This window comes from Salmo salar, chromosome 15 (assembly GCF_965601325.2).
Source record: "Salmo salar chromosome 15, fSalSal1, whole genome shotgun sequence".
Lineage (NCBI taxonomy): Eukaryota > Metazoa > Chordata > Actinopteri > Salmoniformes > Salmonidae > Salmo > Salmo salar.
In genome coordinates, this window is record NC_138305.1 from 35,533,013 (window position 1) to 35,554,847 (window position 21,835).

Consider the following 21,835-nt stretch of genomic DNA (forward strand, 5'->3'; position numbering starts at 1 on the left):
ACACACAGGGGTTGATTAATGTTTTGGCACTTCCTATTGCTTCAACTAGATGTCACCAGCCTTTACAAAGTGTTTTGAGTCTTTTACTGTGAGATCTGACCGAACAAGAGCCATGGAACGGTGATGGCCGATTAGACTCTGGCGCGCGAGTTCATGTTGGGTACCCTCGTTCCAATACGTTATAAAAGAGAATGCATTCGTCCACCTTGAATATTATTCATGTTCTGGTTAAAAAAGGCACTAATGATTTATGCTATACAACGTTTGACATGTTTGAACGAACGTAAATATATTTTTTCCCCTCGTTCATGACGAGAAGTCCGGCTGGCTTAGATCATGTGCTAACAACACGGAGATTTTTGGATATAAATGATGAGCTTTTTTGAACAAAACTACATTCGTTATGGACCTGGGATTCCTGGAAGTGACATCTGATGAAGAGAATCAAAGGTAATGGATTATTTACATAGTATTTTCGATCTCTCCAACATGGCCGTTTGTCTGTATAGCAAAGCATATTTTTCTGGGCGCAGTGCTCAGATTATTGCAAAGTGTGATTTCCCAGTAAGGTTATTTTTAAATCTGGCAAGTTGATTGCGTTCAAGAGATGTAAATCTATAATTCTTTAAATGACAATATAATATTTTACCAATGTTTTCTAATTTTAATTATTTAATTTGTGGTGCTCACTTGACTGCCGGTTATTGGAGGGAAACGATTTCCTCAACATCAATGCCATAGTAAAACGCTGTTTTTGGATATAAATATGAACTTGATAGAACTAAAAATGCATGCATTGTCTAACATAATGTCCTAGGAGTGTCATCTGATGGAGATTGTAAAAGGTTAGTGCATCATTTTAGCTGGTTTTATGGTTTTGGTGACGCCTGTCTTTGAATTGACAAAACATTACACACAGCTATTGTCAATGTACTCTCCTAACATAATCTAACTTTATGCTTTCGCCGTAAAACCTTTTTGAAATCGGACAACGTGGTTAGATTAAGGAGATGTTTATCTTTCAAAGGGTGTAAGATAGTTGTATGTTTGAAAAATTTGAATTTTGACATTTATTTGGTTTCAAATTTGCCGCTCTTGAAATGCACCTGCTGTTGATAGGGTGCACCACGGGTGGCACGCTAGCGTCCCACATAGCCCCAAGAAGTTAACAGGTGGCCTGTCTGAGCCACTCAAACCGTGACAGGCCAACCAACTCCGGGACTGAATTATCCAACTACCAATAAGGATTGGGGATGCCATAAGAGGAGACAACTGAAATATGGAAGGGGAAGAGAGGCCTGGGGGAAGGAATTGTTGCTGACAATACAATGTAACAACCCCATCCCAAGGAGCTACAGAGAGAGGCATCAGCATTTACAAATCATGAGTAGCAGTCAGACGACACACACACGCAGGGCTGTGCTGGAAAATAATTGAGACTTAATGACAGCGTGTAAGAAATAGTGGGGAACGGGGACAGCAGCAATCTGACTGATTTCTCTAAGGGTGCATGTGTGTGATTGAGGCTGAGCATGTGTGTAAAAACCAAATATAGCTGAGCAGTATCATTAATACAATAAATTCCTCATTTGACTAGAGTAGCACTACGGGACAGAGCGGTGGGGTGGGGAAGAATAGATTCACCAGTACAATTTGGAACAAAGGAAGAGAGGAACAAGGAGGGGGAGAACAAAGCATTGTGAAAAATGTGGTACCTGTCCAAGACTTTCATTGATTTAGATGAAGAAGAAAAAAGTAATTACCTTCTCTCTCATCCTCCAGACAATCAATGAGAGAGAGAGAGAGAGAGAGAGAGAGAGAGAGAGATGAGAGAGAGCAGGAGCGAGCGAGACGAGGGAGGAAGAGAGCAGGAGCGAGCAAAATGAGGGAGCGTGCGAGCGAGCGAGATGAGGAAGCGAGCAAATTATCAAGGAACCTACCAGGTACAACCCTAAATCCGTAAACACAGACACCCTCATAGATATCATCCTGACCAACCTGCCCTCGAAATACACCTCTGTCTTCAACCAAGATCTCAGCGATCACTGCCTCATTGCCTGCGTCCGTAATGGGTCCGCGGTCAAACGACCACCCCTCATCACTGTCAAACACTCCCTAAAACACTTTAGCGAGCAGGCCTATCTAATCGACCTGGCCCGGGTATCCTGGAAGGATATTGACCTCATTCCGTCAGCAGAGGATGCCTGGTTATTCTTTAAATGTGCTGTCCTCACCACCTTAAATAAGCACGCCCCATTCAAAAAATGTTTAACTCAGATTGTCTACTCCAGACTTGACTGCACTTGACCAGCACAAAAACATCCTGTGGCGTACTGCATTAGCATCGAATAGCCCCCACGATATGCAACTTGGCAGTTAGGAAAGCAAAGGCTAGCATTTTCAAACAGAAATTTGCATCCTGTAGCAAACTCCCAAAAGTTCTGGGACACTAAAGTCCATGGAGAATAAGAGTACCTCCTCCCAGCTGCCCACTGCACTGAGGCTAGGAAACACTGTCACCACTGTTAACAAACCTCCAGACGAGCTTCAAGGCCATACACTCTTTCCGTGGCCTCCAAGTGCTCTTAAATGCAAGTAAAACTAAATGCATGCTCTTCAACCGATCGCTGCCCGCACCCGCCCGCCCGTCTAGCAAGACTACTCTGGACAGTTCTGACTTAGAATATGTGGACAACTACAAATACCTAGGTGTCTGATTAGACTGTAAACTCTCCTTCGACTCACATTAAGCATCTCCAAATCCAAAATTAAATCTAGAATTGGCTTCCTGTTTCGCAACAAAGCATCCTTCACTCATACTGCCAAACATACCCTCGTAAAACTTACCATCCTACCGATCCTTGACTTCGGCGATGTCATTTACAAAATAGCCTCCAACACTCTACTCAGCAAATTGGATGTAGTCCATCACAGTGCCATCCGTTTCGTCACCAAAGCCCCATATACTACCCACCACTGCAACCTGTATGCTCTCGTTGGCTGGCCCTCACTTCTTATTCGTCTCCAAACCCACCGGCTCCAGGTCATCTATAAAAGTCTTTGCTAGGTAAAGCCCCGCCTTATCTCAGCTTACTGGTCACCATAGCAGCGCCAACCTGTAGCACGAGCTCCAGCAGGTATATTTCACTGGTCATCCCCAAAGCCAACTCCTCGTTTGGCCGCCTTTCCTTCCAGTTCTCTGCTGCCAATGACTGGAAAGAATTGCAAAAATCACTGAAGCTGGAGTCATATCTCCCTCAAAAACTTTAAGCATCAGCTGTCAGAGCAGGTTACCGATCATTGCACCTGTACACAGCTCATCTGTAAATAGCCCACCCAACTACCTCATCCCCATAGTGTTATTTATTTTTTGCTCATTTGCACCCCAGTATCTCTACTTGCACATTAATCTTCTACACATCTATCACTCGTGTTTAACTGATAAATTGTAATTATTTCACTACTATGGCCTATTTATTGCCTTACCTCCCTAATCTTACTACATTTGCACACACACACTAATATATATATACAGCATTCAAAAGTGACCAAAACATCAGCCAGGAAGCATAGGAACTGAGAAGTGGTCTGTGGTCCCCACCTGCAGAACCACTCCTTTATTGGGGGTGTCTTGCTAATTGCCTATAATTTCCACCTGTTGTCTATTCCATTTGCACAACAGCATGTGACATTTATTGTCAATCAGTGTTGCTTCCTAAGTGGACAGTTTGATTTCACAGAAGAAGTGTGATTGACTTGGAGTTACATTGTGTTGTTTAAGTGTTCCCTTTATTTTTTTGAGCTGTGTAGATTTTTCTATTGTGTTATTGACTGTACGTTTCTTTATGTGCAACTCTGTTGTTTGTGTCGCACTGCTTTGCTTTATCTTGGCCAGGTCGCAGTTGTAAATGAGAACTTTTTCTCAACTGGCTTACCTGGTTAAATAAAAAAATTAAAATAAAGAGGGAGAGCGAGCGAGAAACTTGTTTTTGTTGCAAAACATTTTCAGTTTGGTAATGTGTGCACTAATGAATGGCAACCAATGTGAAACTGACTGGATGTTTATCTTGACCCAGAATCTCCCTGGACACCCCTTCCCTTTGTTCATGGTTCATTCTCATGGTGACGCAGTACGGCCAAGAAATGGGTGAGATGAAGAGTGGTTAAAGAGGAGGGGGGGTACTGGAGTGGGGACGGACAGTGAAAAGTACACTGTAATGTCAATAATATTTTGTTTTGTTTTGGCTTTCATACCGTGTCATGTGTCTTCTCAGTCATGTTGAGACTGACTATTGCTTTAATGTATTGTTATTCTCATTAATATTGTTGTTGTTGATGGTGATACCATTTCCACTACTACTATTATTATTGATGTCTTATTGCTGTTGGTCACACCGTTGCTCAAATATGTGTATTTTGACAATGTAAGTAACTTAACTTACCATGGAAATAAAGTCTATTGAATTGACAGACTGGGAGAGAAAGAGGAAGACTGGTAGACAGAGACACCAAGTTTGGGAAACCCTGCACTACCATATAGGCCCTGGTCAAAAGTAGTGTACTATATAGGGAATAGGGTGCCATTTGGGATGCATCATAGACCCAGACTGGGCAGGTTAGGACCCTGGCCTCTGAGGCATAATGGATGGGAATCCAGTCCTCTTGTAGTCTGTACCAACCTTACCTACTACTACAATAGTGTTTCATCTTCTAGTTCAGCTAACAGCACAGTGCATTCTGAGTGCTAGTGATTTGAAGAGAGAAACAGTAGGTAGGGCGTCTTTCCCTCTCACACCCACAGTGTAATAACAGACAGCATTTTGCTGATTTTCCCCCTCAATGCTGTGGTGGGTTTGATGAGCGAAGCTCCCTGTAGGAGAGAGGCACAACACTAGAGCCCCCCCCCCCCCCCCCCCCCCCCCCCCCCCCGGGGCCTCAGGCCAACCAATAGCAGAGTGGCAACCCATCCCCCCTCTACCAGTGGCTCAGCCAACCAGCTCGCAGCTCTGCCTGCCTTAGTCTCCCCTCCTCCTCCTCTCTCCTTTCCCTCCAGCTCATCCCCCTTCTGCGCATTCTAATTATGGGGAGTGAGCCGCAACATACAGAGGAAAGAGAGACAAATCAAAGGAGGGATGAAGGGTACGGAGGGAGGAAAGAGAGATGAAGGGTACAGGAGGGAGGGAGGGATGAAGGGTACGGAGGGAGGAAAGAGAGATGAAGGGTACAGGAGGGAGGGAGGGATGAAGGGTACGGAGGGAGGAAAGAGAGATGAAGGGTACAGGAGGGAGGGAGGGAGGGAGGAAGGGTACGGAGGGAGGAAAGAGAGATGAAGGGTACAGGAGGGAGGGAGGGAGGAAGGGTACGGAGGGAGGAAAGAGAGATGAAGGGTACAGGAGGGAGGGAGGGAGGGAGGGTACGGAGGGAGGAAAGAGAGATGAAGGGTACAGGAGGGAGGGAGGGAGGAAGGGTACGGAGGGAGGAAAGAGAGATGAAGGGTACAGGAGGGAGGGAGGGAGGGATGAAGGGTACGGAGGGAGGAAAGAGAGATGAAGGGTACAGGAGGGAGGGAAGAGAGATGAAGGGTACAGGAGGGGGGGAGGGAGGGAAGAGAGATGAAGGGTACAGGAGGGGGGGAGGGAGGGAAGAGAGATGAAGGGTACAGGAGGGGGGAGGGAGGGAAGAGAGATGAAGGGTACAGGAGGGGGGGAGGGAGGGAAGAGAGATGAAGGGTACAGGAGGGAGGGAGGGAGGGAAGAGAGATGAAGGGTACAGGAGGGGGGGAGGGAGGGAAGAGAGATGAAGGGTACAGGAGGGAGAAGAGGAGGCAACAGTCACAGGATGTAGATCAGCCTCTAGGTCTTAGAATAAACAACACTCCTTTCAGCCTGCAAGTAATTAGAATGCAGTGTGTGTGTGTGTGTGTGTGTGTGTGTGTGTGTGTGTGTGTGTGTGTGTGTGTGGGGGGGGCAAGCTTTAACGTCGGTGTGGCAGGCCCAATGTGTCTGCTTCACTGCAGCTGTGCTCTCAGAGGAAAGCAGGCAGGCAAGGCCCCTACCCACCCCCTCTCACTCATCATGGGAGCAGACAGAGTGGGGAGGAGATGGGAGCAGACAGAGTGGGGAGGAGGGAAAGAGGAGAAAGGAGAAAATAATGTGACTGTGTTAGGGGAACAGCTGAAAGAAGCAACAGAACGGAGGGAGAGAGGGAGGCTAGTTGTTTTAGATAGGACAACGGCCAAATGCTTGTCAGCAGACAGAGAAGAGGGAACACAGAATGCAGGCTTTTCTTCTTCCCTCCCTCTGCTGTAATCTTTCAAACTCAGCAGCCGCCCCCTTGCTTCGCTGGTTTAGTTATTGGTGCATTTTGCTGCCTCTGAAACGACTTCTGGGCTCTCATCCCTCACTAGACCTTTTAATCATCTTATGTCTCATTCTCAGTTCATGTTCTCTCCCTCCCCCTCTAACTCACTGCGCTGCACGCTCTCCTTTTCTCCCACCAGTAAACAGTCAGTTCCATTGTTTTTTCATTCAAATATTTATCTTTCCTTAACCCATCATTTTCACAAAATGGGAAGAAAACAGCGGGAAAAGTTGGGTAAAAAACACGTTAAGGGGCCGTCTGCGTGTGTGTGACATGAAAAGCCCACGCCGAGGCCTAGGAAAATAAACTACACCGTTAGTCCTCCCTCTCAAACACACAGCTCAATAATTGTGCTCCTACAGCTCACACCTGTCCTTTGATTGGCTCTGCTGTGAGAACCCTGTGGTTGCCACAATGCTCACGTCTGTCGCACGCACACGCACGATTTCATCATTTGTCTCTCAAAGTAGTAGTAATTAGTTAGGGCTGTCAAACGATTAATCAAGTTAATGGCATGAGTTAATCGAAATCTTTGAATTTGCTCAAATTTGACTTTAAAGAAAGATTCTTTCCATTTAAAAAGCAGCGCATTTAGTTACAGGCATACTTTGATTCTAAGGTATGGAAACACATTATCTATATCAGAATGTTTTAATAGCATTTTACACCATAAACGCCACAAGTCACTAACACAGCTACGAATGCTCCCAATGTTTCAGTAGCGCCCCCACAGCAATGTTTCAGTAGCGCCCCCACAGCAATGTTTCAGTAGCGCCCCACAGCAATGTTTCAGTAGCGCCCCACAGCAATGTTTCAGTAGCGCCCCACAGCAATGTTTCAGTAGCGCCCCACAGCAATGTTTCAGTAGCGCCCCACAGCAATGTTTCAGTAGCGCCCCACAGCAATGTTTCAGTAGCGCCCCACAGCAATGTTTCAGTAGCGCCCCACAGCAATGTTTCAGTAGCGCCCCACAGCAATGTTTCAGTAGCGCCCCACAGCAATGTTTCAGTAGCGCCCCACAGCAATGTTTCAGTAGCGCCCCACAGCAATGTTTCAGTAGCGCCCCACAGCAATGTTTCAGTAGCGCCCCACAGCAATGTTTCAGTAGCGCCCCACAGCAATGTTTCAGTAGTGCCCCACTGCCCCTTAGCAATGTTTCAGTAGTGCCCCACTGCCCCTTAGCAATGTTTCAGTAGTGCCCCACTGCCCCTTAGCAATGTTTCAGTAGTGCCCCACTGCCCCTTAGCAATGTTTCAGTAGCCCTACTGCCCCTTAGCAATGTTTCAGTAGCCCTACTGCCTCTTAGCAATGTTTCAGTAGCCCTACTGCCTCTTAGCAATGTTTCAGTAGCCCTACTGCCTCTTAGCAATGTTTCAGTAGCCCTACTGCCTCTTAGCAATGTTTCAGTAGCCCTACTGCCTCTTAGCAATGTTTCAGTAGCCCTACTGCCTCTTAGCAATGTTCTTGAAGTTTGCTCACAACACATACACACAGATGTAAGTACTGATGAAGCTTCGGGAATTCTAAACGAGTGTGACAACAGGAAGAGAAAAAAAAGAACTTTTAAAACTAACCATCTTTACTGTTCAGATAACTTGACACACACAGGCTTACACACACCCTCCACCCCTCACCCCCTCTCTCACTTACTCTGCTCTCACACACTGTTGGGAAAGAGCAAGAAAGGCATTTCACTGTACTAGCGCACATGACAAAAAAACAATAACTTTAAAACACACAATCATACACACCCCACTCTGGCACATGCCACCTACCTTTGAAGCATCTCTTTGAGAAGCCTATTCCTGCTCAGTTCCTCTTGTGCATAGCCTAGTCAGTGGTCAAGTTATCAGGATGCTAGCAACCTAATTTATTATCAAACCAAAAAAAACTGCGTCTGGTGAGTAGTTTAAAACGGCGGCGACATGCGCACCAATCCACGGCAGCTAGGAGAAACATAGCTCCGGAAACATTGGGCATAACTTTGACATGATTTTAGCTAGAGGCACACCGTCTTCAGATGTGTACAGGAACAGGCATTGACTGCAGCCGTGTTGCGTCCTGCCATTCATTAAAAGGGTCCGTGCGGAAACACGTGCGGTGAAGAAATGGAGATGGCGTCCCACAAATGACAGCGATAAACATGTCACACTATTACAGCGTTAACTTTGACAACCCCAGTAATAATATAACTGATCTGTTAGTCTAACCCAATATGGGATTAGACAGCTAACCTGGTGGGTTTCATTCCTGACATTATATAGGCACCAGCATCGTCTGCCCCTTAGTGCGAAGGTGGTGTCGTGTGCCTTGAGTGGGTTTGATTGGAATGCGTGTACACACTTGTGAGTAATCAATAGCTGGCCATGTTTGAAGGTGGCGCCACGCCTCGCAACGCTCTGTTGTTTTCGTCATGCCGTATTAAAGGGAATTTGAAATGTACTCCCCCCCCCCCACTCCTATTTAAATCAGCCAGACTTTTTAAAGGAGAGTAAAATAAACAGGTGGTCAGCCTGCTGGAGGTAATTCAGCCTCTCTTTAGACCTTAATGAGGGATGAGTCCCAATTGACACCGTAATCCCTATATAGTAGGCTACTTTTGAGCAGATCCCTATGGACCCTGGTCAGTAGTGCACTATAAAGGGAGTAGGGTGCCATTTGGGACGCCGCTCATTCCTTAACGATGTTTAATACGAGGGAGGCAGCAGGAGGAACCATGCTGCAGTAAGCTAAGAGGCTGTGATGTCTGTCTGCTGTGTGTGGTTACAGACACATGCTAATGCAGCTAGCGCTAGCCGGCTCACTACGGACCCACCCTACTCCCTTTATAGTGCACTACTGACCAGGGCTCATGAAGCCATTTCAATGTGGCATGGGGGGGGGATGTACTAACTGGGCTCAACGTGAGGAGAGAGCCTTCACTCTCTTTCTCCATCACTCAGACACACAGTTTGAATGGCTGGCCCGGCAGCAGTGTTTTGTACGAGAGAGAGAAGCAGTCAGTAGGGGATGTGATATGAGGCCAAAGCTACGCAGTGTGAGCCATGCTCACTCCTATTCCTCCCTCATGCTGTTTTCTGACAGATAAGGGCACCGTGGACTGGGCCCCACATGTAGGACTGATGCAGGCACAGAGGCAGACACACAGGCTGGCACAGAGGCAGACACACAGGCTGGCACAGAGGCAGACACACAGGCTGGCACAGAGGCAGACACACAGGCTGGCACAGAGGCAGACACACAGGCTGGCACAGAGGCAGACACACAGGCTGGCACACACACAGGCACAGAGGCTGAGACACAGACACACACACTGAGGTGACAGTAATCCCCGTTGTGGGTGATTGGCCCTTCCGTCAGCCGGGCTCCGTGGAGCGCTTGTCATCCTGTCAGTTTGTCCGTGGGATGGTGTGTGTGTGTGTGTGTGTGTGTGTGTGTGTGTGTGTGTGTGTGTGTGTGTGTGTCTCGCAGGTCACTCCATTCTGACAGCATCCTCTTGGCAGATCAAACAACTGAGAGATCACCTACAGTGGGGGGTTAACATGCCTTGTATTCAGACAGAATTGGAAGATTTCCCCCGCTGAACAGATATGTCAAACAGAGCACACGTCCAAAATGGTCCCCTATTCCCTTTATAGTGCACCACTTCTGACCAGAGGTGTATGGACCCTGGTCAAATGTAGAGCGCTATAAAAGGGAATACGGTGCCATTTGGGATGAAGGCAGAAGCCGAGAGGAGCCCATTCTGTCTGGGACCCATAGGGAACACCTGGCTGCCTTGAGAATACAGGACCGTTATGACAGGCGTTATGACAGGCGTTATGACAGGCGTTATGACAGGCGTTATGACAGGCGTTATGACAGGCGTTATGACAGGCTCACACGGCTTCTCAAATTCAGCAGCTTTACAATGGAACTGGAATGGCTGTGAGCAGCATCAGTGATAAAGGGCTCATTCACAGCCATCGCTGATCTGGGGTCAGGGCAATAGAAGTGAATGGAGGAGACGGAGGTTTACACCAGGAAGAGGCACCATGCGGTGAAACGTTGGAAGCCATTCCCTTTCAATGGAAGGAAAAGCCAGAGAAGCAGAGTGGGGGTACCGTTAAGCGACGCGAGCATTGGCCAGGGAGCTGAACAGGGCGGGACTTAAGTTCTGGAAAGCTGATCTTTATTCAAATACTCGCGACACAAGTGACCAATCAGAGCTCACCATAGCTTCCAACCCCTACTGGATTGACTGACAATATCTGTTGATACACAGCACTACCTAGCTAGCACCCATATAAGGGTTAGCGTGGGTATGCGACTACCACTTGTACAGTGTAAATGACCGGTGAAGAGGCCGAGGAGAGACAGGAACACTGGCTGTTTGTTTACAGGACGGCAATTGTGATTCAGGAGAAATGAACGGGGCTGACACGATCTGGAGAAAGATCAGCATGCTAGCTGCACGGGGATCACAAATGGCAAGGCTAAGAGTGTTTACAGTAGGAGTGAGCCGCAGAATACAGGAGGGAGAGAGAAAAACAAAGATGAAAACATGGAGGATACGGGGGTGTAAAAGAGCAATGCATCAACAAAAACACCTAGTGAGTGAGTGAGTGAGTGAGTGAGTGAGTGAGTGAGTGAGTGAGTGAGTGATCATGCTGGGTGGGTAGATGAGATTAGAGGGATGTGTGCATCACCAGTCTCAGTACTGTTCTCTTCCATAATCAGCCTGGTCAGTAGAGTTCCTCTTTCTGGGCCAGCTGAGGAGACATCGTTTCATATCGTGTGCGTCCTAAATGGCACCATATTCCCTATATAGTGAGTTACTTTTGACCAGGGCCCATAGGTACTATTTAGGGAACAGGAGGCCATTTGGGACGCAGTCAGAGAATAGATCATTCAGAATGCCTCTCATACAGTAGATGAGAAATAATCATTATTTCCCATAAAGCAGGGGTACTCAAGTACTATTTGAGAAGGTCCAGTCACACAATTTCCTAGGCGGCACAACTTCCAGATAGATATTGCCAATTAGAGGTGTAGTAACAAACCCAGACTCTGCGAGCCCTCGTTCACACCCCTCTGGTTGGTGGAGCAGTTTAAAAAGCACATTTACTGCAATTCTACAAATAGTTTCATATTTTACGTGTGTTTATATGATACCAGGGCTTAAGTGGAGTCTAACATTCACGATGGCAGATGTACTTTTGAAGAGATGGGGAACGTTGCCCATGCTGTCTCAATGGGCCGCGGGGGCATTCTGGGACAAGGAGCGCTCTCCTTCAAGGGGTGAATGGGAGTCCATTGGGCGCTAGCCCCAAAACCCAACATTAGCACAAATTTCATCAAGAAATACAACATAACAAATCTTTTCCAAGATGTGAGATAATTAACTTGCCATCTGTAGTACCGTATAGCTTTGGAATCGTGGCATAACGTACTTGAGGAAAATAGGCACATTTCTCGACATGTACACTGACTTATAGAAGGGATTGCGTGATGATTAGCTTAGCAACCGCGTGACGCAGCATGAAACTGTGAATGCGATTGGTCAACAGTCTGCTGGGTGGGGCATTATATGTTCCTTCATTCATTGCATTCCCATCTCCTTTCTAAAATATCTCTGGCAACAGCACCCTGCAACAGCACCCTGGACTAAAGAGGCAGACAAACATGAGGAATGTGCTAGACCCTCAGTTCAACTAAACTTCCCCAGGTAGGAATATCCCAAAAATATGATCAATGGCTCATTCGAGAAAAGACATCCTCCCAAGTTGACATCAGCAGTATTGAAATCTGACATATATGATCGACGGTTTCACCATCTAAAAGTTATATTTTTCTTTTGTAGTCCGTGATTGACTGTAGACCCTGCCACATACCTCTCGTGTCTGAGCCGTTGAATTGCGACTCCACTTTGTCTCTATACTGACGCTTTGCTTGTTTGATTGCCTTGCAGAGGGAATAGCTACACTGTTTGTATTCAGTCATGTTTCCAGTCACCTTGCCCTGATTAAAAGCAGTGGTTCGCGCGTTCAGTTTTGTGCGAATGCTGCCATCAATCCACGGTTTATGGTTGGGGAATGTTTTAATAGACGCTGTTGGTACAACATCACCGATGCACTTGTTAATGAACTCGCACACCGAATCAGCGTATTCGTCAATGTTGTTGTTCGACGCAATGCGGAACATATCCCAGTCCACGTGATCAAAGCAATCTTGAAGCGTGGAATCCGATTGGTCGGACCAGCGTTGAATAGACCTGAGGGCGGGAGCTTCCTGTTTTAGTTTCTGTCTATAGGCTGGGAGCAACAAAATGGAGTCGTGGTCAGCTTTTCCGAAGGGAGGGCCTTATATGCGCCGCGGAAGTTATAATAACAATGATCCTGGGTTTTGCTACCCCTGGTAGCACAATCGATATTCTGATAGAATTTGGGGAGCCTTGTTTTTAGATTAGCCAATAAATGCAGCCTCAGGATATGTGGTTTCCAGTTTACATAGAGTCCAATGAAGTTCTTTCAGGGCCGTTGATGTATCTGCTTGGGGGGGGGGGGGGGTATACACGACTGCGATCATGATCGAAGACAATTCTCTTGGGAGATAATGCGGTCGGCATTTGATTGTGAGGAATTCTAAGTCAGGTGAACAAAAGGACTTGAGTTCCTATATATTGTTATGATCACACCACGTCTCGTTAATCATAAGGCATACACCCCCGCCCTTCTTCTTACCAGAGAGATGCTTGTTTCTGTCGGCGCGATGCGTGACGAAACCAGGTGGCTGTACCGACTCAGATAGCGTGTCTCGAGTGAGCCATGTTTCTGTGAAACAAAGAACGTTACAGTCTCGGATGTCTCTCTGGAATGCTACCCTTGCTCGGATTTCGTCTACCTAGTTGTCAAGAGACTGGACATTGGAGAGTAGTATGCTCGGGAGCGGTGCGCGATGTGCCCGTCTACGGAGCCTGACCAGAAGACCGCTCCGTCTGCCCCTTCTTCTACGGCGTCGTTGTTTTGGGTCGCCGGCTGGGATCCGATCCATTGTCCTGGATGGTGGTCCAAACAGAGGATCCGCTTCGGGAAAGTCGTATTCCTTGTCGTAATGTTGGTGAGTTGACGTTGCTCTTATATCCAATAGTTCCTCCCGACTGTATGTAATAAGACTTAAGATTACCTGGGGTAAGAATGTAAGAGATAACACATAAAAAAAAAAAAAATACTGCATAGTTTCCTAGGAACGCGAAGCGAGGCGGCCATCTCTGTCGGCGCCGGAAGTAGAAGATGATTCTATTTAAGCAATAATGCACGGGGGGGGGGGGGTTATGGCCAATATACCACGGCTAAACACTGTTCTTATCCGCAACGCGGAGTGCCTGGATACAGCCCTTAGCCGTGGTATACTGGCCATATACCACAAACCCCTGAGGTGCCTTATTGCTATTATAAACTTGTCATACACGTGGTACACGGTCTGATATACCACGGCTGTCAGCCAATGAGCATTCAGGGCTCGAACCACCTAGTTTATAATCCAACAGAACATTAGCCTATAACCAACCGTTCTAATGCAATAATTAACTCATTCAGTGAATCTGGTATCAAATGGCAAAACTGTACTTCACAAGATAGCTAAGCGGGAGGGCTCTAGACGGACTTCTTCCAGAGCCAAGTAAGACAGGGAATGCATAATGGATATTTTGATGTGCAACATGTCAAAAAGGAACCTGAAATATTTTTGGCTCCTTAGAGATTAATTTGCCTGCATTTTTTTTGTGCACATTGGCCTAGGATATGCAACATAATTTACCACCTGAGGAAGTGGGAACTCAAAACACATTAGCTAGATTGTCAACTATCTGATGCTATATAGTCATGCCATTGGTAGGCCTATATTTTTCCATTTAACTAGGCAAGTCAGATAAGAACAAAGTCTTATCTACATTGATGGCCTAGGAACAGTGGATTAACTGTTAATGCCAGATTTTTACCTTGTCAGCCCAGGGATTCGATCCAGCAACCTTTCGGTTACTGGCCCAACTCTCAAACCACTAGGCTACTTACTGTACTCACTGTCATCTCAATGACATAGTTCATTTGTAAAGTGGTGTTATTTCCTCTATATTGACAATTGAGAAATAATGGTTATACTCACAAAGCTGAGACTCCTCTTTTTAACAACAGCAGTTGTTCTAAAAACAGAGTCTGTCAGTATGCATCTCTCTCTTCACAACATGTACAAAGGGGAGGGAGTGAGAGCCAGCAGAAAAACAGGGCAGATACTGTCACACAGATTACATGTTCATGTTTTTAAATGTATGTCAATTGTAAAGTCTTATCTGTAATGCCATTTTCGTTTTGTGTCGGGCCCCAGTAAGACTAGCTGTCGCCATTGGCGTCGGCTAATGGGGATCCAAATAAAATAACATTCTTAACTTTAATTGTAGGAAGCAGGTAAATGCACATTACTGTGGAGCAAATAATGGTTTTAGAACCCAGAAATCAGTCTACTGGGTGGGGCATTGTGTAGTCTAATCACTGACATAAGCCTGTTGCTTCGGTAAGAGGAGGACAACGTCCCAGCTCCAGTTAGTTATGTTATCTAGAAAGTTGTATAGGGTACCTTGCACTCTCAACGACCCGAATTGCACACCCTGCACACAGAGCTCCCGCCAACGCTCCCCGACGGCGCGGTTGGGAACGCTCCCCGACGGCGCGGTTGGGAACGCTCCCCGACGGCGCGGTTGGGAACGCTCCCCGACGCGCGGTTGGGAACGCTCTCTAACATCTTGAAAGTGCGTCTCTAGTATTATCTGATGTCTAAAAAAAACGAAATCATTTTTTCCCATGGTGGCAACAATTTAGCAGCGGCACAATATAACGGAAACACTGTAGTCATCTAACATTTTTTAAGACCTTTGAAAACTGAATTTAAAACATTTTAAGACTTAAGGCCTTTAAATCAGATAAATGTATTTAAGACTAAACCTTTAAAGGAGCTGCAGATACCCTGGGATTTGTGGCTTCTGCTGCTTGCCTTCAGGTCTATAAAAACAGAGAGAAACAGAGTATGCCTCCCAAATGATACCCTAATCCCTATTTAGTGCACTACCCATAAGGCTCTGGTCAAAAGTAGTGCACTTTATAGGGAATAGGGTGACATCTGGGACACAAACAGGAGTAATTTACTAAGATCCATCTAGCCTCTCAGCCTTTCCCCATAGAGCCAGTAGCCGTTTCCACACATTTCTTCCACCATTGGTTCATACTTAAACACCACTGGTGAATCAATGAACCATAATGATTCATCATGAGTTTTGTGGCAGACTAGGAATTTTTCTTGAAACAAAAGTCAGGTTGTTATTGGTTGGTAGAGCAAAATTTCATTGGTTTATCACTGAAGCAGCCATGTGTAGTGGCCATATAGACACAACCATCTAGCCAAAATTACACACATTCTCTGCCTATAAATGTGTTCCATTTCATGGTCAGTGTTTCAGATTTATACATATGTTATACCAGTATTAAATTGCAGCTCACCCATGTGACACTTACATCACGTCATAAATCAACCTTATATTACCGGTCATAACTCTGCTTATGGGCTAGATCCACTACACAGCTCTGTTGGCTCCAATCTGCTATATATCCAAAAGGTCTGGGCTATTATGGCATATCTATTCCATCATGGTCACTGATGGAAACACACTGAATTCTCTTGTTAGGTGAGCACCTCAACCAAAATAGTTCCAGCTCCATTTCTGACTGTAAATGCTTCATGCCCTGCGTGTTATCACATGCAAGACACGTGGGGCGGCAGGTAGCCTAGAACGTTGGGCCAGTAACCGAAAGGTTGCTAGATCGCATCCCCGAGCTGACAAGGTAAAAATCTGTTGTTCTGCCCCTGAACAAGGAAGTTAACCCACTGTACCTAGGCCGTCATTGAAAATAAGAATTGGTTCCTAGTTAAATAAAATCTATTAAATAAAAAAGACAGAGCATTGAGAGGTAGAAAAAACATTCTGGGGCTGTGAAACACTCAGGGTCATACTGGAAAAACTCACACACTACTATGACAAACACACACGACGCCTGGCGGTGGTCCAGCGCTCCAGCTTGGTGCCAATCACATGGTGGGGTCTGAAAGCCTGCCGTGTGTGTATGTGTGTGTGTGTGTGTGTGTGTGTGTGTGTGTGTGTGTGTGTGTGTGTGTGTGTGTGTGTGTGTGTGTGTGTGTGTGTGTGTGTGTGAGAAAGCCCAGAGCAGCACTGCGTAGGAGCTGTTCTAATAACACAGGCATCAGGACACAAGATTACAACGCAAATCTGGGCTTTCTGCTGCAACAGGCAAGAAACCAAACCTCCCAGCTTAGAGAGAGCTGCCTGCCACCTGCAACAACATTCAGCTAAAGCCAGGCCCTTCAGCTGTCCTCAACGGAATAGCGGAAGGCTGTGTGTGTCAGGAGACTACTCAGTCTTTGGAGGAGTGTGGAGGATCTGCAGTGCTCACCATCTCTGATTTAGGCCTCCAATGGAACCCTATTCCCCATGTAGTACACTACTTTTGACCAGGCCCATATTGTTGTGATGTGATGCATTATTTATTTTTTTTACAATTTATTTGAGTAAATACTTTAGAACTTTTTTTTTCTCCTTAAAACTGCATTGTTGGTTAAGGGCTTGTAAGTAAGCATTTCACTGTAAGGTGAAATGTTGTATTCGGCGCATGTGACAAATAACATTAGATGTGAATAGTGTGGTATTTGACACAGCCCATCTCTGATACAGCGTCCAGCTACAGAAAGGCCTGGATGGTTGTAAGATACCATGTAGTTTAACTACGGAGGAGCGCACCAAACACCCCCGACTCCACTCCAGCCTCTCCTGTGAAACAGTGCTGGGAAATCATTTAGTGAACTTGGGCAATGGGCATACATACCAACACTGTTGATGTTCACACACACTTGCTTTGCAATGTATGGAAAATCATTTGAAAGGTGTAGCTTAGGCAGAATTGAGTAAACACCACAAAACCTATTTTTTCAACCACCCTGAGCTTTGAAGCAACCACACTCAAGTTGTCTTTTATCGTATATTTACGGGGGGGGGAAAGAAAAAAAAAATTGGGGGGGGGGGGGGCATTAACACTGTTTTAAGGGAAGCCATGTCTCTGTGAGGCAGTCTGCGTCTCAAATGGGGGGGCTTCGTGTACTCCTTCAAAAAGATTTACGGGCTGCCTCCCTCCTGAATCCTGATTGAGCATCCAGCTTGGCCTGTTTACAATGGCGCCGGGGAAAGACGAAGCGGATTTGATTACGGCTTGAAAAGAAAACAAAGATGAAATGCCGGTTCCCGAGAGAGTTAAATATCATGTCACATTTCACAGGAATTCAATTCAAATGTGTGACACTCGAAAACAAAAAACTGACTGAACTCTAATAACCAATCATGTTCCATCGTGTCCAAAACGGCAGAAGCACCCAATCACAGACTTCCACTGGGAATATTGACGCAAAATCGTATTAATAGCAGTAAGAAAACTAGAATGTGGTGAAAATAAAATGTATTGCTAAAATACACTGGCCTCATTCTACATGACGCACCACATTCGGGCTCAATTGACAATACTCAAATCTAAACAAGTGAATCTGTGGGGGGATAACAAGAATAAGTTCCATTAGTAGAATGTGGACATAATCAGCTGCTAGAATATGCATATTTCTGAGGAGGCTGTTTCCTCAGCCCCATTGCCATGGCAACACCAGTGGCAGAGGGGGAGAGCGGTGAGGGTGAACCACACTACACTTATAGACATTACATACCCTGAGGGTGGGATGACTGCTATATCTGATTAGGACTCGGCCCAATGAGAGGACTCGGCCCAATGAGAGGACTCGGCCCAATGAGAGGACTCGGCCCAATGAGAGGACTCGGCCCAATGAGAGGACTCGGCAGTAGCATTGGAAGTATAGTACCTATTCACCCTTTTCAGAGGCCCTCTTCACCAGCATGCAGGTCTGGTCTACACAGACGTTTCAACACAATTACCTGTGGGTTGTCAGAGACAAATATGAAAGTGTGGACAGGGTTAGAAGGTTCCCTGTAGATTATTACCGTAATACTACCTGTGAGCACGCAAGCAACTGCGAACCCAAGTAAAAAAAGAAAAAAAGAATTGTGATGCACGGTATATCGGTGAACATATCAGAATCGGTCGATATTAGATAAAAATGCCAACATTGGTATCGGCCCGATGTCTAGTTTAACGGCGATGTGCAAAACCGATGTCAAAGCTGGCGTGCATACCATACCTATATAACACAGATAGATGAGAACATCTTTGCATATAATGGAGGTACATGACGTAATGACGCCACGTAACATTTAGCGCTACACGAGGAACACAGCATTCCTAACCTAGCCCACAATGTCTGCTGTGTGGATCCAGCAGTCAACAAGTCAAGCAGTCATTTGAAAGAGTAAGAACATTTCAGCGAGACAACTCAAAGGCGAAATCCATTAAAGCCAAGATAATGGAATTCATTGCCCTTGACAATCAACCGTTCTCTGTCGTGGGTGATGTTGGCTTTCAGCGACTGGTCGAGCACCAGCACACTTTTTTATTGTATTATTTTTCAGATGTTGTCCTAACGGAGTTACACAGTAATAGCGTCACTGCTATTAGCTTCATGACTGACATTTGGACCAGCGATATCAGCCCCATGAGCATGCGGAGTCTGACAGCACAGTGGGCCGTCGAGGATTTCGTTCTGAGGAAAGTCGTATTTCATGCTCATGAATGTGCTGGTTGTCATATTTCAATGGGATGTGAGAACATGTTTGAAACATGATGACACTAGCTAGCTCCATTCAAACAACTGACTGGAGAAATAAGCTCAACTGTGTCTGCAGCAGACATGATACCCTCTGTCATGGCAGTGAAACGCCTGCTCAACAAAACTGACAGGGATGTCAACAAATGTGCACAAACTTTAAGATGAGCTTTATGTGCGTATGGATCATTTCAGCTCATGAAACATGGGACAAACACTTTACATTTATATTAAGTTAATCTTTTTGTTCAGTGTAGTAGTCGTATTCTAATTCCTAATTCTAATGCCACCGATTCAGTCACATGACAGTGGAGTGCACATGCCCATTCTGACTTCGCCAATGCTAAGCTAACCAGTCAGCTAGCAGCTAGTGTGCGACGTTAGGGCTGACTAGTTTCTATTGAGTTAAGATGGCCCTTTTCCCGACGAGGTGGATGTTTTTACTGACCCACATTGGCGAATGAAACAGCTGCCCTTGACAACAGTTTGCCCCGGCAACAAAACTGCCCACACAGGCTGTGAACAAGCGATTCGGTGGAATTCTCTACTGTGTCGCCATCATGCTCGATGCTATGTACAAGGACCGCTACTTCGATGCAGACAAGAAACAGGGTTTACGTGAAACGTTACATACACAGCTGGACAAGATGGAAACGGACACAGTGACAGTGTGCACCAAACGAGGAAGAGAGGCCACAGACAGACAGAGCTGAAACTTCACTGCTTGACATGTATGGTTGAGAATGAAACGACTGAACAAATGAACAATGAAATAGCACAGCAAGTAAGTGAAAGAAATAGGTTTTGATGATGTTTTACTGGTAATGGGGACATACGTAAATGCCAACAAAATAACCTTTTGGTCAGTGTGGTGTGTGTATTTAACTAGGCAAGTCAGTTAAGAACAAATTCTTATTTACAATGACGGTCTTCCCCGGACGGCACTGGGCCAATTGTGCGCTGCCCTATGGGACTCGCAACCACGGCTGGATGTGATACAGCCTGGATTCGAACCAGGGACTGTAGTGACACGTCTTGCACTGAGATGCCATGCCTTAGACCGCTGCGTCCATGTGTGTGTGTTAACTATTTAACTGTACTAGAATGCTTAAAAAGGCAGCTAAAATGGTAAATATCGGTTTTCGGTATCAGGTTTTTTTGGCAAGGAAAATATCAGATATCGGCCATCACTAAAAATATATATTACATTCCTTTGCGGGGTTCCCTATGCCATTCTTTCCTGATGACACAGTGAGTGACTTCCACTGTAAATAGAAGGAGTCTCTGCCTGCACACACTACATGACATAAGTCCTTCCAAAGCTGCAGACCACACAGCATGTCTACAAGTCAACAACTAACCCACTAGCTTTCCACACACACATGCAGGTTTATCAGGCACAGAGTGCATGACTTACACCATCACCAGGGACAAGAGAGAACTCCAACGTGAGACAAATGCATAATTAACTGATTATCTTTAAACAGCTGGCTGGCAATATGCCATCATTACAGATTGAATCCCATGCTGTCTATCTATAGCACATCGAACAATGGCATCTTTAAACCCTGCCTGAATGTTGCCCCAGAGAATCACTAGACCAAAACAGGATTCCACACTCTAATCAATCCAAATTACCCTTTGAAATCGAATCCAGCATTGAAATTCTGTGCGTACATCTCGGCTGCCACGCTTGGCCTAAATAATATCCGGCAATTACTCTTAAGTCGACTTCCATAATGATTTCTCCCTCTCAGGAGCATGAGAGAGGAGAGGGAGGGAAAATCTATTCTAGTCATGCTTAGTGGTGCAAGAGAACCACCGAAATGCAGCCATGTCCACATCCGTTGACTGTGCAGCCAAAACAACGCTGTATCAGTAACTATGAAATGGACAGTCAAACAGAAGGAAAAAGAAGTGCATGGGAGCAACGAGGAAGAGCTCCGACTGGCTCAGAGAGCTGTGGGCCCACCCTGACTGACTCAGTTGAGCACTTAGACACGGCAGAACAGAGGAGACTGCAGCAGGGAAAGAGGAGGAGTAAGGTTGAAGAGAGCCCTTCAGCACCCTCTCTCTCTCCAACCCTCCTCAATAAGACAGCAGCCTAAATAAGGTTTGTGTGGGCAAAGTCAGCTCAACAGCCATGGAGAACCAGCCCTCAGTGTTAGTGGGAGACTGATCCAGAGCGACTAGAGAACCAGCCCTCAGTGTTAGTGGGAGACTGATCCAGAGTGACTAGAGAGAACCAGCCCTCAGTGTTAGTGGGAGACTGATCCAGAGTGACTAGAGAGAACCAGCCCTCAGTGTTAGTGGGAGACTGATCCAGAGTGACTAGAGAGAACCAGCCCTCAGTGTTAGTGGGAGACTGATCCAGAGCGACTACAGACAAGTCCCTAATGGCACCCCACATAGTGCAGGACTAGGCTTAATCTGTATCTGGAAAACCAATCCCTTGGTGTCGTCTGAAAAATAAGTATAGTTAAGATCTGACTCCCAAAATGGCACCATATATTCCATAGTGCACTACTTCTGACCAGATGGAACCTTCAAAAGTAGTGCACTTTACAGGTAATATGGTGCTGGGTCTGAGTCCCACCGTGGTCCCAGTTAAAGCCCTGTGGTCTTGTTAAAGCCCTGTGGTCTTGTTAAAGCCCTG

The 21,835-nt window shown here is 46.0% G+C and overlaps 1 protein-coding gene across 6 annotated transcripts in view; it reads right to left on the reverse strand.

Moving 5' to 3' along the window:
• LOC106571249 (AT-rich interactive domain-containing protein 1B) overlaps positions 1–21,835 on the reverse strand; it is a 90,055-nt gene that overhangs the window by 42,819 nt on the left and 25,401 nt on the right. The gene's annotated exons all lie outside the window — the stretch shown is intronic.